The sequence below is a fragment of the Salvelinus namaycush genome, chromosome 32 (genome assembly GCF_016432855.1).
Source record: "Salvelinus namaycush isolate Seneca chromosome 32, SaNama_1.0, whole genome shotgun sequence".
NCBI lineage: Eukaryota > Metazoa > Chordata > Actinopteri > Salmoniformes > Salmonidae > Salvelinus > Salvelinus namaycush.
The window spans coordinates 13192431-13205845 of NC_052338.1; positions in this window are offsets into that span (position 1 = coordinate 13192431).

Genomic DNA, 13415 nt, shown 5'->3' on the forward strand with positions numbered 1-13415 from the left:
GCCTATTAGATCTCTTTCTAAATTTCAAACGGATATTTTCATATAAACTCAGTAAACAAAGAAACGTCCCTTTTTCAGGACCCTGTCTTTCAAAGATAATTCGTAAAAATTCAAATGACTTCACGTATCTTCATTGTAAAGGGTTTAAACACTGTTTCCCATTGTTCAATGAACCATAAACAATTAATGAACATGCACCTGTGGAATGGTCGCTAAGACACTAACAGCTTACAGACGGTAGGCAATTAAGGTCAGTTATGAAAACCTAGGACACTAAAGAGGCCTTTCTATTGACTCTGAAAAACACCAAAAGAAAGATGCCCAGGGTCCCTGCTCATCTGCGTGAACGTGCCTTAGGCATGCTGCAAGGAGGACTGTGAGACGTGTCTGTACTGTGAGTACCTAAGACAGCGCTACAAGGAGACAGGACGGACAGCTTATCGTACTCGCAGTGGCAGACCAAGTGTAACAACACCTGCACAGGATTGGTACATCCGAACATCACACCTGTGGGACAGGTACAGGATAGCGACAACAACTGCCCGAGTTACACCAGGAATGCACATTCCCTCCTTCAATGCTCAGACTAGAGGTTGACCGACTTAATCGGTCAACGCTGATTTTAATTAGGGCTGTTTTCATAACAATCGGTAATCGGCATTTTTGGACACCGATTATGGCCTATTACATTGCAGTCCACGAGGAGACTGCGTGGCAGGCTGACTACCTGTTATGCGAGTGCAGCAAGGAGCCAAGGTAAGGTGCTAGCTAGCATTAAACGTATCTTATAAAAAACAATCAATCTTAACATAATCACTAGTTAACTACACATAGTTGATATTACTAGTTTATCTAGCTTGTCCTGCGTTGCATATAATCGATGCGGTGCCTGTTAATTTAACATTGAATCATAGCCTACTTCGCCTAACGGGTGATTTAACAAGCACATTCGCGAAAAAAATCACTGTCGTTGCACCAATGTGTACCTAACCATAAACATCAATGCCTTTCTTAAAATCAATACACAAGTATATATTTTTAAACCTGCATAGTTAGTTAATATTGCTGCTAACATGAATTTATTTTAACTAGGGAAATTGTGTCACTTCTCTTGCGTTCTGTGCAAGCAGAGTCAGGGTATATCCAGCAGTTTGGGCCGCCTGGCTCGTTGCGAACTGTGTGAAGACCATTTCTTCCTAACAAAGAACGTAATTAATTTGCCAGAATTGTACATAATTATGTCATAACATTGAAGGTTGTGCAATGTAACAGCAATATTTAGACTTTTGGATGCCACCCGTTAGATAAAATCCGGAATGGTTCCGTATTTCACTGAAAGAATAAACGTTTTGTTTTCGAAATGATAGTTTCCGGATTTGACCATATTAATGACCCAAGGCTCGTATTTCTGTTTGTTATTATATTGTAATTACGTCTATGATTTGATAGAGCAGTCTGACTGAGCGGTGGTAGGCAGCAGCAGGCTCTTAAGCATTCATTCAAACAGCACTTTCCTGCATTTGCCAGCAACTCCCGAGATTAAGCTGGTAATACTACTAATAATAATAATAATAGTCAAAGGTATATGAAATACAAATGGTATAGAGAGAAATAGTCCTATAATAACTACAACCTAAAACTTCTTACCTGGGAATATTGAAGACTCATGTTAAAAGGAACCACCAGCTTTCATATGTTCTGAGCAAGGAACTTAAACATGAGCTTTTTTACATGGCACATATTGCACTTTTACTTTCTTCTCTAACACTGCTTTTGCATTATTTAAACCAAATTGAACATGTTTCATTATTTATTTGAGACTTAATAGATTTTATTGATGTATTAAGTTAAAATAAGTTTTCATTCAGTATTGTTGTAATTGCCATTATTACAAATATATATATATCGGCCGATTTATCGGTATCGTCTTTTTTGGGTTCTCCAATAATCGGTATCGGCGTTGAAAAATCATAATCCGTCGACCTCTAGCTCAGACTGTCCGAGAGAGGCTGGACTGAGGCCTTTGTAGGCTTGTTGTAAGGCAGGTCCTCACCAGACATCACCAGGAACGTCGTCTATGGGCACAAACCCACCGTCGCTGGACCAGACAGAACTGGAAAAAAGTGCTCTTCACTGACGAGTCGCGGTTTTGTCTCACCAGGGGTGATGGTCGGATTCGCGTTTATCATCGAAGGAATGAGCGTTACACCGAGGCCTGTACTCTGGAGCAGGATCGATTTGGAGGTGGAGGGTCCGTCATGGTCTGGGGCGGTGTGTCACAGCATCATCGGACTGAGCTTGTTGTCATTGCAGGCACTCTCAACGCTGTGCGTTACAGAGAAGACATCCTCCTCCCTCATGTGGTACCCTTCCTGCAGGCTCATCCTGACATGACCCTCCAGCATGACAATGCCACCAGCCATACTGCTCGTTCCTTGCGTGATTTCCTGCAAGACAGAAATGTCAGTATTCTGCCATGGCCAGCGACGAGCCCGGATCTCAATCCCATTGAGCACGTCTGGGACCTGTTGGATCGGAGGGTGAGGGCTAGGGCCATTCTCCCCCAGAAATGTCTGGGAACTTGCAGGTGCCTTGGTGGAAGAGTGAGGTAACATCTCACAGCAAGAACTGGCAAATCTGGTGCAGTCCATGAGGAGGAGATGCACTGCAGTACTTAATGCAGCTGGTGGCCACACCAGATACTGACTTACTTTTGATTTTGACCCTTTGTTCAGGCACACATTTTCATTTCTGTTAGTCACATGTCTGTGGAACTTGTTCAGTTTATGTCTCAGTTGTTGAATCTTGTTATGTTCATACACATATTTACATGTGAAGTTTGCTCAAAATGAATCCAGTTGACAGTGAGAGGACGTTATTTCTTTTGCTGAGTTTGTCAGACGAAACCATGCCCTTTTGACAATGGTGTTTTCCAGCTAATTGCATTATGGAACGAACATTTCCGTGTAGCTTACTGACTTGTGTACATTGCTGTGCTTATAATGTGAAGAAATTGTTGCATCAGACTCATTGCTTTTTAATGTTTTTTTTAAAATGTAGCTTAGGGTTAAGATCTTACAACCAGATCTTACTGGTTGTAAGATCCCAAATTCAATCTTCCCACAACTGTCCCAGAATCTGTTTTGGAATCGGTTATTGCTTTCTCGACAAGCTGACCAATAAAATAGGTCAACTTTTCTACTATGGGGGATAATAGATTGACAGGCTAGTGATTTTGCTGTTCGTTACTTGTCTTGTTGGCTGAGTAAAAGTAAATGTGGAGAGTTGTATCTTCTAAGTCCACATCAGAATTCGGTTTGAAGGACCACACATCTTTGCATCGCCGACTTAATATGAATTACCATAATCGAAATGTGATTTCTCATGTCTGGTAAATTTAAAATGTTGCCTGTTAAATGTCCGGAAACCCTGGTATGTGTACGTGAGTGTGTTTTGTGTGTGTTATTGACCCATTTTCATTTATTGTACTTAACCCACTTTTATAGCATTGATATCAAGTTATCCAAACATTTGATTTTAGATGTAAATCAATGATTTACATTTTTCTGTATGGTTTTATCTAATGCTTTACTTGATGGATAATTGTTGTGAATAGATCATATTGTTTTCATTGTGTTGAATGCATTTTGAGATCCAACCCTCGTATCTTAAGTAGTATTTTCCTCCAGTTCATCGGGTAGACAGACAGTGGTTGGAAGGAGAAACTACGAGGCATACATCAATAACATGCAAACTTGTCCTGCACAGAATTCATAAGTAACGCTTCGAACACACCGACTGCGTCATTGCATCACTGCTGCATAACATTTTGCGCAGCTAGGCAACTATACTGATGCAGGTACCTTTTGCAAATGGTCGCATGCGGTTGGACACATGGAGGAGAGAATCATTTTCGCAGTATCCTCAAAACCGTGTCTTTTTGACACAACTGCTGACAGCTACAGGGACATAAACACAAAAAATGCTGCTTGGAGACAAGTGTCCACGATAGTAGGATTGCCAGGTCAGTTTAGTAGTGAGCTTGTGCTAGATGTGGCTAGTTAGCGTTAGCTAGCTAGCTAACCTAGCCAATGAGGTGTGTGTGAAAGAAATAGTCATACCACCTTCCTCAACGTTGGTCTCATTGTTGAAAGAGCCTACTCTGCCTATCTTGACTATTTATTATTGCATTTCGCTCCAAAACTGCATTTGAGGGAAATTATATTATAGGCTCTCACAATTAATTTGAGGATGTCATCGAATAAATAATATACTTGGCAAATAAATAAATTTGTAAATAAATAAATAAATAAAATTATGCAATCAAACTGTTTTTATGTAATCCCAAATGTTTACTGAATGTGTGCAAAAAATAAAATCTACATTCATATTTTGCTACTTTCTGTCAAGTCCACTCATACAATTTGATGCATACGTTCGATTTATCGAACGTATGCACCACACAGAACGCACTGCAACTGCCTCTGCAACGCAATGCTGCAAGGCAAATGCAGCGTTCCATTGGAAATGAATGTACTTCTGGTGTATCGAAACGCAACGACGCAGTCGGTGTGTTCGAAGCGTTAGTCATCCACATCCACCCATTTACACTGGAAATATAAGGTATTCAGCAGCAATGATCCCGCTAATTGTTTTCGGCACTGAGCAATTTGCAGGTCTGCAAATTGTCAAAAATCTGCAACTTCCGGTGTGCATTTAGTGCGCGTCTGTACCCGCTTTAATTGACTGTTTTAAGTGGCTAAGTAGGCTACTGTGGCTATTTGATCATAATGTGGCCTACCATATAAAATAAATATTTAAAGAATTAAGGGGAAAATGCATCATTTAACATTTTAACATGGAAGTAGCAGTTCTATCATTCAGCCTACAGTAGCAGCCAATGTGTGGTGTTCAATGTAGGCCTACAGTGGCTTGCGAAAGTATTCATTTTTTTTGAGGTTTGTATTATTTGATTTACACAACATACCTACCACTTTGAAGATGCAAAATATTATTTATTGTGAAACAAACAAGAAATAAGGTAAAAACAAAACAACAGAAAACTTGAGCGTGCATAACTATTCACCCCCCCCAAAGCCAATACTTTGTAGAGCCACCTTTTGCAGCAATTACAGCTGCAAGTCTCTTGGGGTATGTCTCTATAAGCAAAGTCAACTGGGATTTTTGCCTGTTCTTCAAGGCATTACTGCACTAGCTCCTTCAAGTTGGATGGGTTCCGCTGGTATACAGCAATCTTTGTAGTATACCAGCGTCATACCACATATTCTCAATTGGATTGAGGTCTGGGCTTTGACTAGACCATTCCAAGACATTTAAATGTTTCCCCTTAAACCACTCGATTATTGCTTTAGCAGTATGCTTAGGGTCATTGTCCTGCTGGAAGGTGAACCTCCATCCCAGTCTCAAATCTCATGAAGACTGAAACAGGTTTCCCTCAAGAATTTCCCAGTATTTAGCGGCATCCATCATTCCTTCAATTCTGACCATTTTCCCAGTCCCTGCCGATGGGGAAAAACATCCCCACAGCATGATGCTGCCACCACAATGCTTCACTGTGGGGGATGGTGTTCTCAGGGTGATGAGAGGTGTTGGGTTTGCGCCAGACATAGTGTGTTCCTTGATGGCCAAAAAGCGCAATTTTTGTCTCATCTGACCAGAGAACCTTCTTCCATATGTTTGGGGAGTCTTTTGGCGAACACAAAACACGTTTGCTTTTTTTTCTGGCCACTCTTCCGTAAAGCCCAGCTCTGTGGAGTGAACGGCTTAAAGTGGTCCTATGGACAGTTACTCCAATCTCCGCTGTGGAGCTTTGCAGCTGGTTCAGGGTTATCTTTGGTCTCTTTGTTGCCTCTGATTAATGCCCTCCTTGCCTGGTCTGTGAGTTTTGGTGGGCGGCCCTTTCTTGGCAGGTTTGTTGTTGTGCCATATTCTTTAAAAAATATATATATAATGGATTTAATGGTGCAAGTTTTTAAGCTTATTAAGAATACAGTGGCAAGAAAAAGTATGTGAATCCTTTGGAATTATCTGGATTTCTGCATAAATTGGTCATAAAATTGGATCTGATCTTCATCTAAGTCACAACAACACACACAGTCTGCTTAAACTAATAACACACAAACTATTGTATTTTTCTTGTCTATATTGAACACATCATTTAAACATTCAGTGTAGGCTGTAAAAAGTATGTGAACCCCTAGGCTAATGACTTCTCCAAAAGCTAATTGGAGTCAGGAGTTGGCTGACCTGGAGTACAATCATTGAGACAAGGTTGGAGATGTTGGTTAGAGCTGCCCTGCCCTATTAAAAAAAAACACTTACAAAATTTGAGTTTGCTATTCTCAAGAAACATTGCCTGGTGTGAACCATGACTCAAACAAAAGAGATCTCAGAAGACTCAAGATTAAGAATTGTTGACTTGCGGAAAGCTGGAAAGGGTTATAATAGTATATCTAAAAGCCTTGATGTTCCTCAGTCCATGGTAAGACAAATTGGCTATAAATGGAGAAAGTTCTCCCTAGGAGTGGCCATCCTGCAAAGATGACTGCAAGAGCACAGCGCAGAATGCTCAATGAGGTTAATTAAGAAGAATCCTAGAGTGTCAGCTAAAAACTTACAGAAATCTCTGGAACATGCTAACATCTCTGTTGACGAGTCTACGATACGTAAAACACTAAACAAGAATGGTGTTCATGAGAGGACACCACGGAAGAAGCCACTGCTGTCTAAAAAAACCATTGCTGTACATCTGAAGTTCGCAAAGAGCATCTGGATGTTCCACAGCGCTACTGGCAAAATATTCTGTGGACTGATTAAACTAAAGTTGAGTTGTTTGGAAGGGAGAAAAAGGCACAGCACACCAACATCAAAACCTCATCCCAACTGTAAAGTATGGTGAAGGGAGTATCAGGGTTTGGAGCTGCTTTGCTGCCTCAGGGCCTGGACAGGTTGCTTTCATCGACGGAAAAAATTATTCCCAAGTTTATCAAGACATTTTGCAGGAGGATGGGTTGAGTGATGCCACAGGACAAAAACCCAAAACACAGAAGTAAATCAGCAACCGAATGGCTTCAACAGAAGAAAATACGCCTTCTGGAGTGGCCCAGTCAGTGTCCTGACTTCAACCCGATATGAGATGCTGTGGCATGACCTCGAGAGCAGTTCACACCAGACATCCCAAGAATATTGCTGATCTGAAACAGTTTTGTAAAGAGGAATGGTCCAAAATTCCTCCTGATCGTTGTGCTGGTCTGATCCGCAACTACAGAAAACATTTGGTTGAGGTTATTGCTGCCAAAGAAGAGTCAACCAGTTATTAAAACCAAGGGTTAACATACTTTTCCCACCCTGCACTGTGAATGTTTACACGGTGTGTTCAATAAAGACATGAAAGGTTACTAATTGGTAAGGAACTCTCCTCACCTGGTTGTCTAGGTCTTAATTCAAAGGATAAAGCAAAAACCTGCAGACACTCGTCCCTCCGTGGAATTAGTTTGACACCCCTGGTCTGTAGCCTAAGCCAAGGCATAGGCTATTCTCAATCACAGCTTTATGATGATTTTTTTCTGTTTTATTAGGCAAGTTAAGCAATTATCAAGTTCTGAAGACAGTGGACTATTTTATCCAGCCAATGATGTCATAATTAGTGATCCGCCGATACTGATATCCAATATTTTCCTTGCCAAAAAAAACCCGAGACAGATATTTACAATTTTAGCGGACTTTTTAAGCATTCTGGTACAGTTACATAGTTAACACACACACATGGACGCAACGGTCTAAGGCACTGCATCTCAGTGCAAGAGGCGTCACTACAGTCCCTGGTTCGAATCCAGGCTGTATCACATCTGTCCGTGATTGGGAGTCCCATAGGGTGGCGCACAATTGGCCCAGCGTCGTCCGGGGTAGGCTGTCATTGTAAATAAGGATTTGTTCTTAACTGACCTGCCTAGTTAAATAAAGGTTACACACACCACACTGACCAGTAAAACATAATCAAAAGCTATTTCTTTCACTTGCTGTGCTGTTTCGTTGTTCATTTGTTCAGTCGTTTCATTCTCAACCAGGATTTCTCATACTATGGAACGCCGTTTGGGTCTTTGTCAAATAAGCTTGTTGTTAATCAGGACCTGTATATGACTGCATCATATAATAATAATTTAACGTGGTTTTTTACATGGTGAAATCAATGTATAATAACTATATTTCATCTATGTATGCTATGATGCTGGTAAAGTTGTCTCGCACACCTACAGTGCTGGTCATTAAAAAAAAGCTAGCTAGCTCATGGATGCAAACACTGTTCTTCCGCAAAAACGACATTGTTTCAGTAGCTATAGTTAGCTAGCTAACTATATAGCTAGGTGTCATCTAAAATAACCCTAATTTATAAGACCATTCTTATTTGATGAATGGTGGTCGGACCCATCTATGTGAAGCTAGCCACAAAAAGAATTAGCCACAATAGTCGACTTTGCAGTTAGCTTTCAAAATAAAGGTGTGTCATTGACAGTGATACAAATAGTAGAATTATGCCATAATTGAATAGATCATGCTAAATGAGGTTGGAATGTTATAAAATCAACAAAAGACAATTTGTTAATTTGACAAAAATCTGTTGAAATCACACTGGATGTATTATACTTTAGAATTGCATTGGGGCATACTTATTTCACTGTACAGCCTTACCTATAGATTGTGGATCAAGGACATGAGGTATCAGTCTACTCAGTGACACCCAGAGAACATTAGCGTCGTAGATCTTATTGTGGGACTCTGAAACAACTGTAAGTTGAGACACATTTGTCAACCTATGTGTATTGAACACTATTCCAGAGGAAAAACAATACTACGTGGATGTTTTGGAGTCTGATAACTCTGGGTATTGAGTAGACTGATACCCCATTTCATTGATCCCCAATCCTTAGGCAAAGCTGTACAGTGCAATATGAATGTCAATACACTCAATAGGCTGACTGGGGAGGTGATTTCACACACTCACAGTCTCGCGATAAGAGCTACAACGCTAATATTTGCGTAAACTCTGCACAGTTAGATTCTGTGGGTGTCACCGAGTAGACTGATACCCCGTTACATTGCTTCACATTCCAATCTTGTTTAACATGTATCTAGTCTAAATATGTCATGATTCCACCAATTCTAACCTTCTGCATCACTTTCAAGAGGTACTTTTATTTTGAAGGCAAACCACAAATTCCACTATTGTGCCTAATCCTTATTGTGGCTAGCTTCACAACACATAACCCGGTCCGGTCGAGCCTCACTAGCCAGATGAAGCTACCTGGCTGCTTATAATGTTAGCTTTGGGCAACAGGGTTAAGTAGCTGGCTAGCTATTTATTTTCATGAAATGAAGTTCAATTTCATTAAGCGAACAACAAGTGGCTACCTAGCTAATACTTACTCACAAGGATTCCTAAATCATTGCTAAGAATAATGAAAGTGACTGCAGTTTCTACTGGTCATTGTTTTCAGGCTGGCTGTATTGGTGATAGCTAGGGACCAAGCTAAAGCTAGCTACCCCAGAAGTTGTAGTCAAACAAATAATGCTTTATTACCAATGCGGTACTGTAAACACATCGTTCGTGGCTGGTGTTTACTTGTTTGCAAATTCAGAACACACACCATTCTATAATAGAACACTGTTATTTGACGTGGCAAATTAAAAGCTTATTTAACATGTCAAATAGTGTTATTTGATGTGTATCTTAGACATGCAAAGACCCAAACGGCATTCCATAGTATGTTGTGACGCTAATAGCAGTGACGCTGTTACTGTGTAACTTCATGTGTACATACCGGTGCTTAACTAGTCGGCGAAAGCCAACATCACCCACGACAGAGAACGGTTGATTTGTCAAGGGCAATGAATTCCATTATCTTGGCTTTAATGGATTTCGCCTTTGAGTTGTCTCGCTGAAATGTTCTTACTCTTTCAAATGGCTGCTCGACTTGTTGACTGCTCGATCCACACAGCAGTCATTGTGGGCTAGGTTAGGAATGCTGTTTTTGCACGTGTAGCGCAAAATTTTACTTGGCGTCATTACGTCATGTACCTGCGTTGTATAGGTATGCACGTCGGCTTTAACATCGATTTTGCACATCGGCGTTAAACTAGACATCGGGCCGATACCAAAGTTGGCATTTTTAGCTAATATCGACAGATTACGATATGTTCACCGATATATTGTGCATCCCTAGTCATAATGGTAAGACAGCCCATTCCTCATCAGACAGTCACTGCTCAATCACAGTGCGCCAGACAGACAAACACACAAACCTGCTCCACGCTGAAGCTCCTCCACCAGAAAGAAATATTAGAAAAGATTTGCCTGCACTTAGCTTCTGCCCAGGCTTTCAACAACATACATTTTCGTCATGATTCATCCAGTTGCATTTGATTTTGCGCTATAGCCCAACTGTTGTCTTTAGCTGAGTTAAAACTGCGATATGTAACTTTCTGGGTGACCTGACCAAATTCACATAAAAATCTGAGTAATAGATCTGTCATTCTCATTGAAAGCAAGTCTAAGAAGTGGTAGATCTGTTCTATGTGCGCTATTTCTATGCTTCTCATGCTTAAGTTTAGTTTTCCATCTTTTACTTTCGGTTTTGTACACCAGCTTGAAACAGCTGAAAATACAATATTTTTGGTTATGGAAAATATATTTCACAGCAGTTTAGATGGTGCAATGATTCACTATACTTGCTTGTTTTGTCTCACAAACTGAAATTAGGCGAACTATTTTAATTTTCGCAACCATGAAATGGCGGAGGGATTACTGCATGGTGCATATAAAAAAAATAATCTAACATTTAAATATTTTTGGGGGGGGCGATAGAATATTATATCACAATGTTTTATGGCCACATAATCACGATAGGACAAAGGTTGACATCGCCCATCCCTAGTGAACAGTATGAGCTCTCACTGTGCCCCTCTCTTTCTTCAGCCCCTCATCCAGATGCCGACCACCCCTTCCCCGTACGCCCACCCACCAGCTTGCCTGCCCTCTTCCTCCACCATACCAACCACTCCCCCCTATTTCCCGTACCGCTCCCCGCCATGCTCCCCAGGCCCTGGGGTGAAGGGGGTTGGCAGGGCCGGGGGGGTTACCCTGCGCTCTCCGGCCACCCGTCACCTCACCCACCTGGACCCCTGGAGGAGACACAGTTGGGAGCCCGGGGCTATCGTTACGGTGCAGCAGAAGGGGACGGAACCCAGCGACAACCGCAGGTAAGGGGCGCAATAAACATACAATTCTATACGGGAATCCTTATGTTTATATTTTATCCATTTACAATACAATATATTTTTTTATCTATTATACAGAAACAATAGAAATGTGTACACTTTTTCTGTCAGAGTACCCAGTCCCACAACACAACTACAATATAGCTTTAATAGACACTCTTATCCACTCTTAAAACTTCTTGACGCACGGATCCCTTTAGCGGGATCATTTTTGTAAACAACCGCTGTATTGCAAAGCGCCAAATACAAAATATTGCTAAAAATATTTATAATCATGAAATCACAAGTGCAATATAGCAAAACACAGCTTAGCTTGTTGTTAATCCACCTGTCGTGTCAGATTTTGAAAATATGCTTTACAGCAAAAGCAATCAAAGTGTTTGTGAGTTTATCGATCACTAGACAAAACATTAAGAACACCTAGCAGTCATGTAGATTGGTCACAAAAGCCAGAAAAGCAATAAAATGAATCGCTTACCTTTGATCTTCGGATGTTTGCACTCACGAGACTCCCAGTTACACAAATGTTATTTTTGTTCGATAAAGATTTTTTTTATATAAAAAAACCTCCATTTGTTTGGTGCGTTATGTTCAGTATTCCACAGCCTTAGGCAGGTCATCAAGACTTGACGAAAATTTCATATAGTATCCGTAAAGGTCGTAGAAACATGTCAAACGTATTTAATAATCAATCTTCAGGTTGTTTTTAACATCAATAATCGATTATATTTCAACCGGACTGTAAACTATTCAATACTGGAGAGAAAGAAAATGTCGAGCAACGAGTGTCGCGTGCAACAACTAATGGAGGGACATCTGTGTATCCACTGACGCGTTTTGATAAATCTCACTAATTTTTCAAAAAAAAAGCTTGAAACTATGTCTAAAGACTGTTCACACCCTGAGGAAGCCACAGGAAAAAAGGAATCTGGTTCATATCCCTTTAAATGGATGAAAGGCAGGCAATGGAACAGTGATTTTTCAAAATAGAGGTCACTTCCGGGTTGGATTTCCTCAGGTTTTCGCCTGCAAAATCAGTTCTGTTATACTCACAGACAATATTTTGACAGTTTTGGAAACTTTAGAGTGTTTTCTATCCTACTCTGTCAATTATATGCATATTCTAGCATCTGGACCTGAGAAATAGGCAGCTTACAATGGGAACGTTATTTTTCCAAACATAAAAATTCTGCCCCCTATCTTCAAGAGGTTTTAAATCACATGTTCACACCCAAATATACAGTCAAATCTATCAACATCCGTGTATGATTTATTTGAAAACCGTATTCATGTGGATCTCAGGCAGTCCCTCCAGAATTTAGCAGGGATTTTTTTCTGATATTTGCGGGCAAAAATTCTTGATTTGCTGCAGCAATTCTGACATTGTGCGTGGCATTGTGCATTTTGTCCAATTTGGCGCAAAAATTCGCTGACGAGGGAAAACTTTTGACGTGTGGCTTGGTTGAATCATGCTATTCGGTAAATGTGCTGTGATTGGTTGAAATTGCAAGCCCTCTTTTTGTACTGCTTGATTTTGCTAAATTGTTTGCAATCACGAAATCCTGGAGGGAATGCTCACTGGTAGTTAACCCCCTACTCACTCTCTTTTTCACTCTCTCTCTTTCACAAAATTCATAGGAAGCTTTAAAGGAAAACTCCACCCACAAACTATCTTTTGGCATTTATTTCATTAGTCCATTGTTGACGTAGTCAAAAAAGGTTTTGCTTGTCAGCAATCAAGTTTTCAAGTTAGGTAACTTTCAAAATACAGAAATCAATCAAATGTTAAAAGATAGTTATTGGGTAGAATTTTCCTTGAATGCCTTTTTAGTTGATGAGACTGTCTCCACATCTCTTAAAAGCACCTCCTTTTCACCTGGTCACATGATTTACCTGACAATAACACATTTCCCGTGGGTGTTAGGTACAAGGTAAATCATATTTGGAACAAGCCTTGGTGAATGCTTGGTGATATGACTGGTAAGGGTTGGTTTATCCCACAACGGCCCTGTCTTGGGAAGAGAATTGGGAGTGTTCAGTGTGTCCAGATTCACAGACATACAGTGCCTTAGGGAAGGAATTCATACCCTTGACTTTTACCACATTTTAAGTTACAGCCT